Source organism: Mytilus californianus, unplaced genomic scaffold (genome assembly GCF_021869535.1).
Source record: "Mytilus californianus isolate M0D057914Y unplaced genomic scaffold, xbMytCali1.0.p SCAF_11, whole genome shotgun sequence".
Classification (NCBI taxonomy): Eukaryota; Metazoa; Mollusca; class Bivalvia; order Mytilida; family Mytilidae; genus Mytilus; species Mytilus californianus.
The window spans coordinates 13257809-13271222 of record NW_026262593.1 but is presented as its reverse complement, the minus strand read 5'-3'; the positions used below and the strand labels follow the sequence as shown (position 1 = coordinate 13271222).

Below are 13414 nucleotides of genomic sequence, written 5' to 3'. Positions count from 1 at the left end.
TTATATATATAAATGAATAAATATTTAGATGTTTTATCATTTTCATTTTCTTTGTTATCAGGTACTAGTATCACTTTCATTGAAAGATAATTTGGATGTCATGAAGTGTGTGTGTGCACATGTTTGCATTCTTTCACTATCAAATGTCAGGAGTCGCTTAATTATAAATTATAGATTTTATTAGCATGGCAAGAAATAAAAACAAATCCAGTAGTTCATAACTGATAACAAATTTTTAGTTATAACAGGCTGTGTGTTAAAGTGTCTAAGATTTTTGTCTTTTTTTTTATATAAAATATGGAAATTCAGTTGTATTTAAGCAATTTCTTTTTTCTACCACGCCAATGTTAAGGGGTAAATTCAGTAAATAAATATACGTCATCAGGGACCGCCCATTTGGGGGAGAGCTTTCTGTACAAAACTAAAGTCCTGTGCTCTTCTGATTGGTAGATAATGTTTGTAATAAATATTTTTTGATAGATGGATCAAAACTAGAGTTAAAAAAATTAAAAAATGAATGCTGAATGTACTAAATTTTTTTACTACAGGGTTGAAAAGTAATGGGGGTCAGTAAAGGAATAAAGTGCGAATCTACAGTGTTTGTAAACAAGGCCATGTGAATGCCCAAAAATGCCGCATGACCCTATGTTTTTATTGTTGCAAAAGATAGGGCTACATTTGTACTTTCATGAATGATATATGAAATTTTCTAATTTCTAAAGGTAAATAAGGTATAAATTTAATTCAAGACATAGATTAGCATTAAAGTCAATGGGAGATTTTTACTGAATTTACCCCTATAGGTAACATACAAAACAAACCTACTATTTTGTCACGTAAAGGGAGAAAACTCTTTTCATTATTTTGATGAAACCACCACAAGGACGTCAATAGTGGTTTTAAATGTGAAAATCGTACAAAACAAACAGTGTAACGTGAAATGAACTGTATATTTCACAGTAGACCAAATTGTTTTTTTCTCAGAATGTTGACATTTCAGGAATAGCAGACATAGTTCTATTACATAGGACATTTGAAGTTGTCTCAAAGCTAAATAGAAAATATTTCATTCAATCTTCTTCCGGGTAAGTACATTTTTTATTCAATGGAATGTTATTCGAATTTCTAAAGAATCACCAGGGTTTAAATTCAAAAGAGAGTGGCAAGCTGAGGTTTGTATATGATTTTAATGCCTGATTTCTGTGGAATTTAACCTTTATTTGTCTAACCTAAATAAAACACGCCCTGACCGTAATAGCAATCGAAAAGAATCGGAATATATCGACCGAATTGATTTGGTTACTATGTGTCATCTTTGTATAATTACAATTATACCTTCGTATAATTACAATTATACATATACACATACACCATTATGTATATTAAAAATGGATATATCTACCAATACTTAAACACCAATGCATATAGTCTATATTTCATCAATGTATTTTTTTTAAAAATCAAATAGAAAACACATAAATCTTTTATTCGAGGGCACAATGTACTGAAAACCTTTTCGACAATGCAATTTAGCTTGCTATGCTGTATTGGTTTGCTCATTGCTGAAGCCGTACGGTGACCTATAGTTGCTAATTTCTGCATCATTTTGTCTCTAAAAAATGAAAACAACACGTTATAAATTTCATGCGTTCGAAGTGCTTGAGAGTGGAGGAACTACCGGTTCTGGCGACTTTTTGCTAATGTTAACCCTATGGGGAAAAGGTAGCCTCCTGAGAGGTAGCCTCCCGATGTGAGGCTAATTTCTATGACGTCATCATTAGGTATTACAACACTAATTAATTAAATTAATTAATTTCTATGGAGCTTAATTCATTATAAAGTGTTACTTATTACGTTTGTGTTAATGATAAGTATATGATCTTTTTTTTTTTCTTTAAATCTAATTGATGAAAATTCCCAGTCTATTAATAGATATACAGGAAAAACCCCGTCTAAGTGTGTATCAAAACAGACATACATTACATTGTATTATATGTCTCTGGTATTACATAATATTTATTCACCTACGGCTAAAGACGATTAAGCTGTGATAACATGATTATTAAATCAATATTGAAAGCGTGTTTAAACTTGTCCATTATTGTACGTAGTGACCTTTAACATGTTGATACGCGTCAATAACCCGCCATATTGAAAATATTGTGTATATGATCTTTTGAAATCATCAAATCGTTATATTATTGGAATTAAATAGTATTCTACATCTAAATATTTAAGGGATACAATTTTGAAATCTTGAATTTTATAATGTTAAATCATTTAAAGCGTGCGTTAACTTGTCATTGTTGTACGATAATTATAGCATGTTTAGACTTGTCAACAATCCGATTTTAATTAGTCGCCATGTTAAAAATATTACAAATATTTTATAAATTATTAAAGTTAATTTTATTATTAATTGAATCAAATGGTATTTTTCTTCCAAATATGAGATTTATAAAGTATTAAAAAATTGAAAACAACACGTTTAATAATTTCATGCGTCCGAAGCGCTTTTCTGGATTTATCTTCATCAGGAACGCTCAAAGCCAATTATTTGAAATCCGAGGGATGTATAAGTACCGAAACAGTTGAAGAGCTATATGACAAAAATACCTAAAACAAATAGCCAAATCCATCTAAGGTCAACTTTGCCTGAGGGAGTTGAAACCTTAGTTTCTGTATAATTTGATGGGTAATTATGCAAATAATTGGGGAAGCCCATCATCATAGATACTATTTTTGGTCATTTTATATTTAAATATTAATTAGGATGCAAATGTGTCAGTTATTTTCAGAAGGGGAAAACACCCGCCATATTTTTATCTTCCAAAACAACGAAGTCACTTGCCATTTTCAGAAGCTCGTTTTTTTGTAAAATAAAATCTTCTCAGAAGAAAAAATAGTAAATGTTAATGGTTTGATGATAAATACTGTTATAATGAAAAGTTAAATCACAAAAATACTGAACTCCGAGTAAAATTCAAAACAGAAAGTCCCTAATCAAATGGCAAAATCAAAAGCACAAACACATCAAACGAATGGACAACAACTGTCATATTCCTGACTTGGTACAGACATTTTCTTCTGTAGAAAATGGTGAATTGAACCTGGTTTTATAACGATAAAACTCTCACTTGTATGACAGTCGCATCAAATTCCATTATATTGACAACAATGCGTGAATAAAACAAACAGACATAATAGGTTAAAATGTCAAAATAAGGGCACAGCAGTCAACACCGTGTCACAATCTTAATCACAACAAAAACAAACAAATATTTAACAAAAAAGCACAAAAAAGCATATATCTCATATTGTCTATTGTTTAATATCCTACCCGTTACAAAACATAAACTTTATAATTTCCTCGAAAATATTCACTTTTAAACTGAAATCCTCTTATTATAAAATTCTTAATTGATAATATATGATAAATCAACACCCTCTGTATCCTCATTGACCTGATGTTTTTATGTTCACGAGCGAATGTAAATATTTATATTAATGTAAACATATCCAGTTGCGATATTTCCTGTATTTATATCTTCTTCTTCTTTTTATTATCGATCGAAAAAATTTGCCGGATTCGAAGTTAACCAATCAAATTACGTTAATTGGGGATTTCCACAAGGTATCGACAGTTAGCTATAAAACACTGAAAATCTAATCATTTACCATTGTTATCGCGACTATTAAAAGGAAAAGTCACACAAAATATTTTCTTAATCTTCTAAAGTAAAATAAAGGTATTGTATCATTGTGTATGCTTGATTACCAATTTTTAAACTACTTTAAACATTTAGTTAAGGCTTATATTGCTACAATAATAATCATCTTGCTTATTATTTTTTTTTCTTTAAATACATTACCAATTTATTTTACGATTAATTATTATTAACAAATGAATGGAATAGATATATGCTTATCTTCAAAATAATGGAAAAAAGGGGGGAGGCTTTATTTCAATTTTAACTTCTCGAAAGTTTGAAGTAGTCTCCTGTACTGGTAAGGTGTACTGACTTAGGGTAGTGTCATTTAGCTTACAATGGAGTGGAAGTGTCATGTGGCATGCCCCGCTATAGTCAGGAAGACCTCTCCGACCAAAACCTTTGCAGTCTTGCTTAACTGCGAGAGCAGCTCTGTTTCAAGTGATGGAAATGTTGACGAGCGGTGACTACTTTGGCGAAAGCCTTAGTCAAACATTCTTGAATTTCAATCAGATCGTTATTCATATCAGTATCAAGACTGGGAACCCATACGGTCGGTAGACTGAGGAGTTGTTTTTTCGACCGGTGGGCGAGTACCAGTGGCGATAGGCTCCTTTGATATGAATAATGACTGGTTGTCCGAATCATATTATGATGAATAATTAAAATAAAAACAAAAATGCTTTAACAATACTGAGCACACTTTCACTTTTCAGAAAAAGATGGAACCAGCATCGAAAAAAATTAAGATGGCAAAATCTGCAATCAAATGTGGTGTATGCGGAAAATCGTTTTCCCATAAAGAGAGTTTAATGCGCCATAAGAAATCGGTTCATACTGGAACGAAATGGCATTGCGCCACCTGCGATGTGGTATTTTCAAGTAAAGACAACTTCCAACGTCATAAACGAAACCATGATAAGCAACCACTCCAAAATGGTGGTGGTGTTACCATGACTAGTACTGAAACACATGAAAAAACGGATCCATGCAACTTCAAAGCGCTCAATGGAACCGTTGAAACACATACTATCGATGCAAAAGGATTGGATAAATTCGAACCGATGTCATTCCTGAAAAGCCAGTATGATGATGTTAAAGATGTTATCAAGCGTAAAATTAAAGAAAGAGGTGGATTGAAGTGGTATCTATACATGAAGGTTAAAATGAGCAGGCGAAAAGTAGATAATATAGAAACAGCAGAGCCACATTTCCGGGGAAAATGCCAGACCAGTTTAAAATTGGAGGATATAGATGAAGGATTGAAGGAATCTATCAAAAAGATGTATACGTCCTTCATTGAATATCAGAGACAAGGGAGTAATTGGACGGCGGATAAAGTGGTAGATCTTATCATACACATGGCACGGTACAGACCACTAAAAGGATCAGGTTATATTCCACTTCCAATCAAACTCAGATCTAACATGCAATAGTTAATGTAAAAAACAATGACAACAAATGTTTTATGTGGTCAATTCTGGTTGCAATGTACCCAGCGAAACGTGATGGAGAGCGGGTTTGGAAGTACAAGGAACACGTATCTAGCTTGAACTGAAAACATCATGTTTCCTGTGAAATTGGCCGACATTCCAAAGTTCGAAAAACAGGACGAAATATCAATTAATGTCTTTGGATTCGATAAGGGTGATGTATTCCCTATACATGTTACGAAGCATCGATATGAACAACATGCAAATCTACTCATGATATCAGATAGCAAAAAATCACATTTCTGCTGGATTAAAAATCTAAATCGACTATTGGGCGATCAAAAGTCTTCTGAACATAAGCATTTTTACTGTCCAAACTGCTTACATGGATTTAAGAAAGAATATTAAACAACCATCTACCAAACTGCCAGACCCACGGACCACAGAAAATCGAACTTCCTACTGAAGAAAATAAGTGGTTATATTACAAAGATATTCGGAAACAGCTCAAGGTACCATATATCATATATGCAGATTTTGAATGTCTTCAAGAACCAATACTAGATAGCAACGAGTGTGATCAAAAGACGAGCAAGACTACCAAACTCATACCATGTGGCTTTGCTTACAAAGTGGTAGGTTTAACACCTGAAACTTCGAATGAACCAGTAGTATATCGCGGTGCCGATGCTGCCGATAAATTTGTGGAGTGTATGGTAAAGAAACAGGAAGAAATAGAACAATGATTCAAACATTGCGAGCCCATGATCATGACTGGGAGTGATTGGCAATCGTTTAAGAAGGGAACTCATTGTCACATATGTAAAACAGAACTAGCCGAAAAAAGAGTGAGGGATCATTGTCACGTGACCGGAAAATTTTGCGGGACGGCTCATAACGACTGTAATATCAATTATAAGTTTGCGGGTCGAGTTGTATTTCACAATCTGAGAGGATATGATAGTTATTTAATCAAGCAAGCTATTGGCAAAGTTGAAGGGAAGCAGCTGAAATGTATCGCTAATAATATGGAAAAGTATATTTCTTTTTCATTGGGATGTATGGATTTTATAGACTCACTCCAGTTTATGTCTTCGTCATTACAAAAACTCGTGGAAAACCTTGCAAAAGAAGGTTCGAGTAAATTTAGACACATGATAAGCCACTTTTGAGAAGAACAGATAAGCCTGCTTCTGCGAAAACAAGTATACCCATACGAGTATTTTGATTCTAGGGCAAAGTTTTTAGAATCTCACCTACCACCGATTGAAGATTTTTACAGTACACTATCGCGAGAAGGTATAATCACACTGGACTATGCACATGCACAACACGTATGGGAATTGTTTAACATACAGAATCTCGGACAGTACCACGATCTATACGTTCTATCAGACGTCCTTGCATTAGCCGACGTCTTTGAAAATTTCAGAGAGATCTGTCTCAACTACTATGGACTGGATGCTGCACATTATTATACGTCACCCGGTTTAAAAATGACAGGTGTCAAGCTGGAATTACTCACTGACGTAGACATGCATTTGTTTATAGAAAATTTAAAGGGTTTAAGAGGGGGAATATCAATGATATCCCATCGTCATGCCAAAGCTAACAATAAACATGTACCAAACTACGATCCAAATCAACCGATTAATCATGTGATGTACCTAGATGCCAACAACTTGTACGGATGGGCTATGTCACAGGCACTTCCAGTTGAAGGTTTCAGATGGTTAAACGATTGTGAAATTGAGAACCTAAACATAAGTGACGTTGCAGATGAGAATGAAAATGGTTATATATTAGAAGTTGACTTAGAATATCCAAGGGAACTACACGACGACCACAACGAATATCCACTCGCTCCAGAAAAATTGAAGGTTACAAATGATATGTTATCAGCCTATGCGGAAAAGCTTTTGGACGAATTAAACTTAAAAGGAACATCGACAGAAAAATTGATACCAAATTTATATCCAAAGGAAAAATACGTGGTTCATTACAGAAATTTAAAACTCTACTTATCACTTGGAATGAGACTAACAAAGATTCACAGAGTCATTACATTTGAACAACGACCCTGGTTAAAGACCAATATTGATTTCAACACATAGAAGAGAAAGCTTGCAAAAAATGAGTTCGAGAAGGATTTTTTTTAAACTCATGAATAATGCAGTCTTTGGAAAGACGATGGAAAATTTAAAGAAGAAAGCAGATATAAAACTTTTGAATGACCAATCAAAGGCCAGAAAATTAATCAGCAAACCAACATTTCATGCCTTCAAAATATTCAACAACGACTTGGTGGCTGTTCACATGTTGAAACAGCGAACAGACTCATTTACGTTGGCTTCACTATACTCGATTTGTCAAAGACACTAATGTACGATTTTCATTATAATTATATGAAGGACAAATATGGGTCTAGAGCAACACTCTTGTTTACGGACACAGACTCGCTATGCTACAACATCAACACTGATGATATATATCAAGATATGATGGAGGACAAACACTTGTTTGATACGTTAGAATATGACCCTGAACAACAGCTTTATAGCACATTAAATAAAAAAGTGTTAGGAAAGATAAAGGACGAAACACATGGTATCCCTATACAAGAATTCGTTGGTCTCAAGTCGAAGATGTACTCATTGATATATGAAGAGAATACACAACTCTGTGAGCAAAGGATATAAAGAAGAGTGTGATCAAACATGACACAAGACACGAACATTATAAACAAAGTTTATTCTATAAAGAAATCCACATGTCTACCATGACACAGATCCGTTCATACGACCACACGTTATATAATATATCTATCAACAAACTTGGCTTATCCCCTTATGATGACAAAAGATACTTACTAGATGATGGGATACAAAGTTTAGCATATGGACATTGGAGAATATAATTATGATGTATGTCAATATTTCAATCACTATACGTCTATCATTTGAAGGAAGAGGACGTGTTTTAAGAGCTCTCTAAAATGTCGAATACCGCAGAGCAATGATGCATATCCACCGCCGCCGCCCCGGCCACCACCGCTTCAACAGAATGTGGTACTTCATCATCCATTCACTATGATGTTGGCTGGACCTACTGGTTCAGGTAAGACGTTTTGGATGAAAACATTATTGAAGCGAGCACGGACTATGATAAAACCATCAAATGAGAGGATTATATGGTGCTATAAACGATGGCAGCAATTATTTAGTGAAATGCAACAAACCATTAAAAACATTTTGTTCGTTCAAGGTTTACCTGAAAATTTGAATGATGACTCATTCATAGACTCTAGATTTCCAAGTTTAATCATCCTAGACGATTTAATGAGAGACGCCACCAATAGTAAGGATGTTTGCGAACTCTTTGTGGAGGGCAGCCATCACAGGAACCTAAGTGTAGCTTGTATAATGCAAAATACGTTCTCGAAGGGAAAAGAAAGTCGAACCATGAGCATCAATAGCCATTATATAGTCCTCTTCAAAAACCCACGTGATCAAGTTGGACCAGCTATATTTGCTAGACAGATGTATCCTAATAATAAAAAAAAAAAATCATGAATAAGTACAAAGAGGGGACACATCGACCATATGGGAGCCTATTCATTGATCTGAAACAGAATACACCGGAAGACGACAGACTAAAAATTAATATATTCGAAAACAAGAATATGATTGGTGAAGGTGTGACTGGGGAGTTTATAGGCAGAAAAGAACCAGATCCACCTCAGTTGGGAGAAACAGTTCAAAGTGAACAGACGTATTTCCCAGACGAGAGAGAAAACATGCCTTCGTGTGATAATTGTGGTGTAGTCTTTGAAAGCGTCCCTGATTTAGCTAGACACCTGAATAGGTTGTGTCCGGAAAAAAATGATTTAAAAAGAAAAAGGGAAAAACAGGACGAAGACATTGAATTTCCCTTAAAGAAGTCTCGTGTAGACGAAATTGATATAGAAGATGGAGAAGATATGGCTTTTATAAAATTAGCTGAACTTGCTAGACAGGCAAATGAAGATGTATGGGAAGAAAAAGTTGATAAATACATGGATGGTAACATGAATAAAGACCATGCAAGACGTAAGGCCAATCGCAAACTAAAAGACGAGGATATGGACCAGTTTTTGTCCAGATATAGTACTTTGGTTCATTATCTACTACAACTTCAAAATGGTAAATTGCACGGCAAAGTCATGAAAAAGATCACAGAACTAGTTAACGATGATATGGACTACGAGAAAGCCATTAAAGTAGCCATCAGGAAATATAAACCTTTGTTGGAAACCTATCTAGATGAAGCTATTGATAACGAAACAAATAATAATAGTACTGAAAGCGAAGATAGTAATGGTGATGATGATGAAGATGATGAAGAGGAGGAGGAGGGGAAGGAAGATGAGGAGGATGTTGACAATGAAAGCTAAACTGTACTTTCCACATATCAAAACAAGCAACATCATGTGAAATGTTTACACTGGCCAAAGAAATTCAACTCTTGGATTAAACCTCGCGATTTATCTGATATTTAAGGGAGTTAACTATCTCGGAAAGACTAATTTCAAGTCTCGACAGTTTACACCCCTGCACGAAAGATAGCATACTGTTGGTCCTTTCGTGAGGTTATAGATACTTTTGAGTGATATACAACTCTTTATTTCTATTATGTATAAATTGGTTAAAGTGATTGTGTTATATTGTAAAGACACCATGTGGATGACCCGTGTCTGTCTAAATGGACGGAGATATTAAATAATATAATTATCTGAAATGTTTTTGTTATTCAATTGTGTGCCTACTGAACAATAACTACACCTAGTATGAAACAGTCAATAGTTCACTTGCATAACGTCACTGAAAACCGTTTACCTACACATTTAATCGATACAAATAAAACATAAAAGACATCTGTTCATTATTCAGTAACAGCATGTAATAAGCCATAATTAGTAACACTTTAAAATTACATTATGCTCCAAAGAAATTAGTTAATTTCATCAATTAGTGTTGTAATACCTAATGATGACGTCATAGCAATTAGCCTCACATCGGGAGGCTACCTCTTCCCCATATGGTTAACATTAGCAAAAAGTCGCCAGAACCGGTAGTTCCCCCACTACTTGCTTTCCTGGATTAATCCAAATATCTAAAAGCCAAGAATGTTTAGAACCGAAGCAGTTGAAGCGCTATATGATAAAAAAGGACCTTAGAAAATAGTTATATCCATCTAAGGTAAAATTTATAATTTTAAAATTTATAAACGGACATGCAGTTTTAGAAAGGTTTGTTATATACATAAATCATGTTAGTTTCATGTTGTGTTTTTTAAGACTGTTGTTTTTCTTTCGCCGTTTTGTTTTATTTTTTGCCATTGCCTTGTCAGTTTGTATTTGACAGACGAATTTGAATATCCCTCAGTTCTCCTTCGCCTCTCAATCCAACTCGATTTCAAAATATTACTGAACTTAATTTGAAATGAACATTGATTTATGGCTCTGTTTTGAAATATGATATGCCATACTTATTACATACTTAATAGTCGTTAATAAGAAGTTTATGTTATCATATCCGTTTTGTTCAATTGAATTTCCTCATTCTATATTCTTAGCCGTTAGATCTATATTTTCTTTTCTCTCTTTGACATTACTATTTTTCCAGAACACCTTCAATATTTTACATATTATGAACATCATCTTCAGTGTTTATTACACTTATGGAAGTTTTAATTTGTACATATTTGCAATTTTTTGTTTCAATGAAACTTTACACGGTAAAATATAATGCAATAGTTATATTTTTATAATTTCTATTGGAAACAAAAGAATGGAAGTCAATATCCTTTGAAAACTGGTATTGCAAAAAAGGAATATCAAATTTAAGATCCATTTCCTTCTAATTCAAAAATGTTTTTGTTGAAGTAACTGTAAAATTCACTACTAACTACGACTTGTTTATTGGTGACAGTGTTAGATTTACTTGAATGTTTATTTCCATTTTTTAGAACAGTTGTGGTGTTTGTCTGTGGTGTATGTTTACAGTTTTTGCTGCTTGATCCAAAAAGTTAAATCACAAAAATACTGAACTTCGAGGAAAATTCAAAACGGAAAGTCCCTAATCAAATGGCAAAATCAAAAGCACAAACACATCAAACGAATGAACAACAACTGTCATATTCCTGACTTGGTACAGGCATTTTCTTATGTAGAAAATGGTGGATTGAACCTGGTTTTATAGCGCTAAACCTCTCGTATGACAGTCGTATCAAATTCCATTATATTGACAACGATGCGTGAATAAAACAAACAGACATAATAGGTTAAAATGTCAAAATAAGGGTACAGCAGTCAACACCGTGTCACAATCTTAATCACAACAAAAATATTGTATTTTATTGATGTTTGCCAGATCAACCTATAAAGGATCGAGGGATTTTAAGCAATGGGACCGAATCGTAATGTTAACATTAACTCTGGCGTAGAATCGCGTGTTTGACGTCAGAATGTAAACGTCACACAGGTAGAGATATGAAATAATTTTGTCGTTCAAAGTATGCAAAAATTATAATGGAACAATAACACAATGGCGGGATGTTTAAAGTACAGAGACACGTCATATGTTTCAAAGAAACATAAAAAGTCACACGGACAAAGGACACAAGTAAAAATGAAAAATAATACAAACAACACAATGACGGAATGCATAAGTACAGAGCCACGTCAAATGTATATCACCAAAAACAGACCAAACAGTAAAAGTAATATTAATAAAGACAAAACAAAGAACACTTTAACACGTTATTAAGATGATAAACAGCGTCAGTACGCAGAATCTTTACTTCAAGACCATCATGTATTATTTGTGAAGTTGATACGGAATATTTATCAACAAGGTCGAGACATTCTTTGACATACCCTTGGTTCATCAACTTTCTGCTCAGACACTGGTGACGTTTTACAAAGTCTGAGTAGGAGCTGCAATCTCTTGAATACCGAATAAGCTGGGAAATGTATATCCCATATGCAGGTGAAGTTGGTATATTGTTACTAAGGTGGGGGAAATTGATAATTTTAAAATTAAAATCGTCTCATTTGTCATATATTCTGGTACTAAGATGACTGTGCATGTCAAATTCGAGGTATAAGTCTAAAAATGAGGCGGAGGAAGCAGTGTCTGTTGTTTCTTTAATTTCTAGTTCTGGGGGATATATTAATGGAACCCAATCAGAAAAGTTCGGATTGTTAATGGAAAGAACATCATCAATATATCGAAAGTGAAATTAAATAACCTGGCTTCTTTGATCTTCTTGTTTTTGACAAGTGTCTGAAGGAACTCCGATTCATATGAAAATAAGAAGAGGTCGGCAAGGAGAGGCGCACAGTTCGTTCCCATAGGAATGCCGACAATTTGTTGAAAAAGTCTACCTCCAAATTCAACAAAAATGTTGTCGATAAGAAACTCCAGCATACTGATCACTTGTTCCTCTGTGTAGCATGTTTTACCCTTTTGTTCGCTATTAACAAAATATGCCTTATGGTATCCCAAAGTAATAAATGTATAGCGTATGCTACCACTTTTATGTTGAAAGGCATTGTGGATTATTTCTTTTAGGCGATTTTTCAATTTCACATGGGGAATGGTGGTATACAGGGTTGAAAAATCCAAATTATTCATTGTTATTGTCACATTCCATTTATGTCGGTTTGGGTTACCCACCATATTGTGTCAATATAATGGAACTACTAAACAACTGTTATACATGTGGGATGTTCAGCTATCTGTTAAACCAGGTTTAACCTACAGGTTACTTCGGAAATACCTGTACCAAGTAAGGAATATGAAAAATTGTTTTCCATTCGTTCCGTTGGTTGATAACGTTTGATTTTGTTAGTTTTGATGGACTTCCCCTTTTTGAATTTGAGTTCGGATTTTTGTTATACCTTTTTTCTATATATATGCAGCAACAACAAAAAAAAATTCATGTTTATTTTCCTTTAATAAATGTTACGAAAAGGGGAAACTAACTGAAATTCAACCCTTAAAGATAATCTCGCTTATTCATAACAATTTATCCATATTTTTTTTAATTAAAATCCAGAATCTGGATTCTCATGAAACACAAAACAAAAAAAGTATTCATTTATTTTCCGTAGAATGCTTATAGATGTTTATCAAAGACGAAACGTGCAGTAACAAATAATCGTAGGTTCGTTGGTTCAATTTTTGTGTCAAGTACAAAAAGTTAAGAATATGCTTTTGGGAGACAGTG

At 33.9% G+C, this 13414-nt stretch overlaps 1 protein-coding gene across 1 annotated transcript in view; it reads left to right on the top strand.

The window, feature by feature from the left end:
- The first annotated feature begins 867 nt into the window (after window positions 1–867).
- LOC127719588 (uncharacterized) overlaps window positions 868–13414 on the top strand; it is a 36027-nt gene continuing 23480 nt past the window's right edge. The window contains exon 1 of the mRNA XM_052225808.1: window positions 868–1085. The gene's annotated coding sequence lies outside the window, so the exon portion shown is untranslated. The remainder of the gene's footprint in view (window positions 1086–13414) is intronic.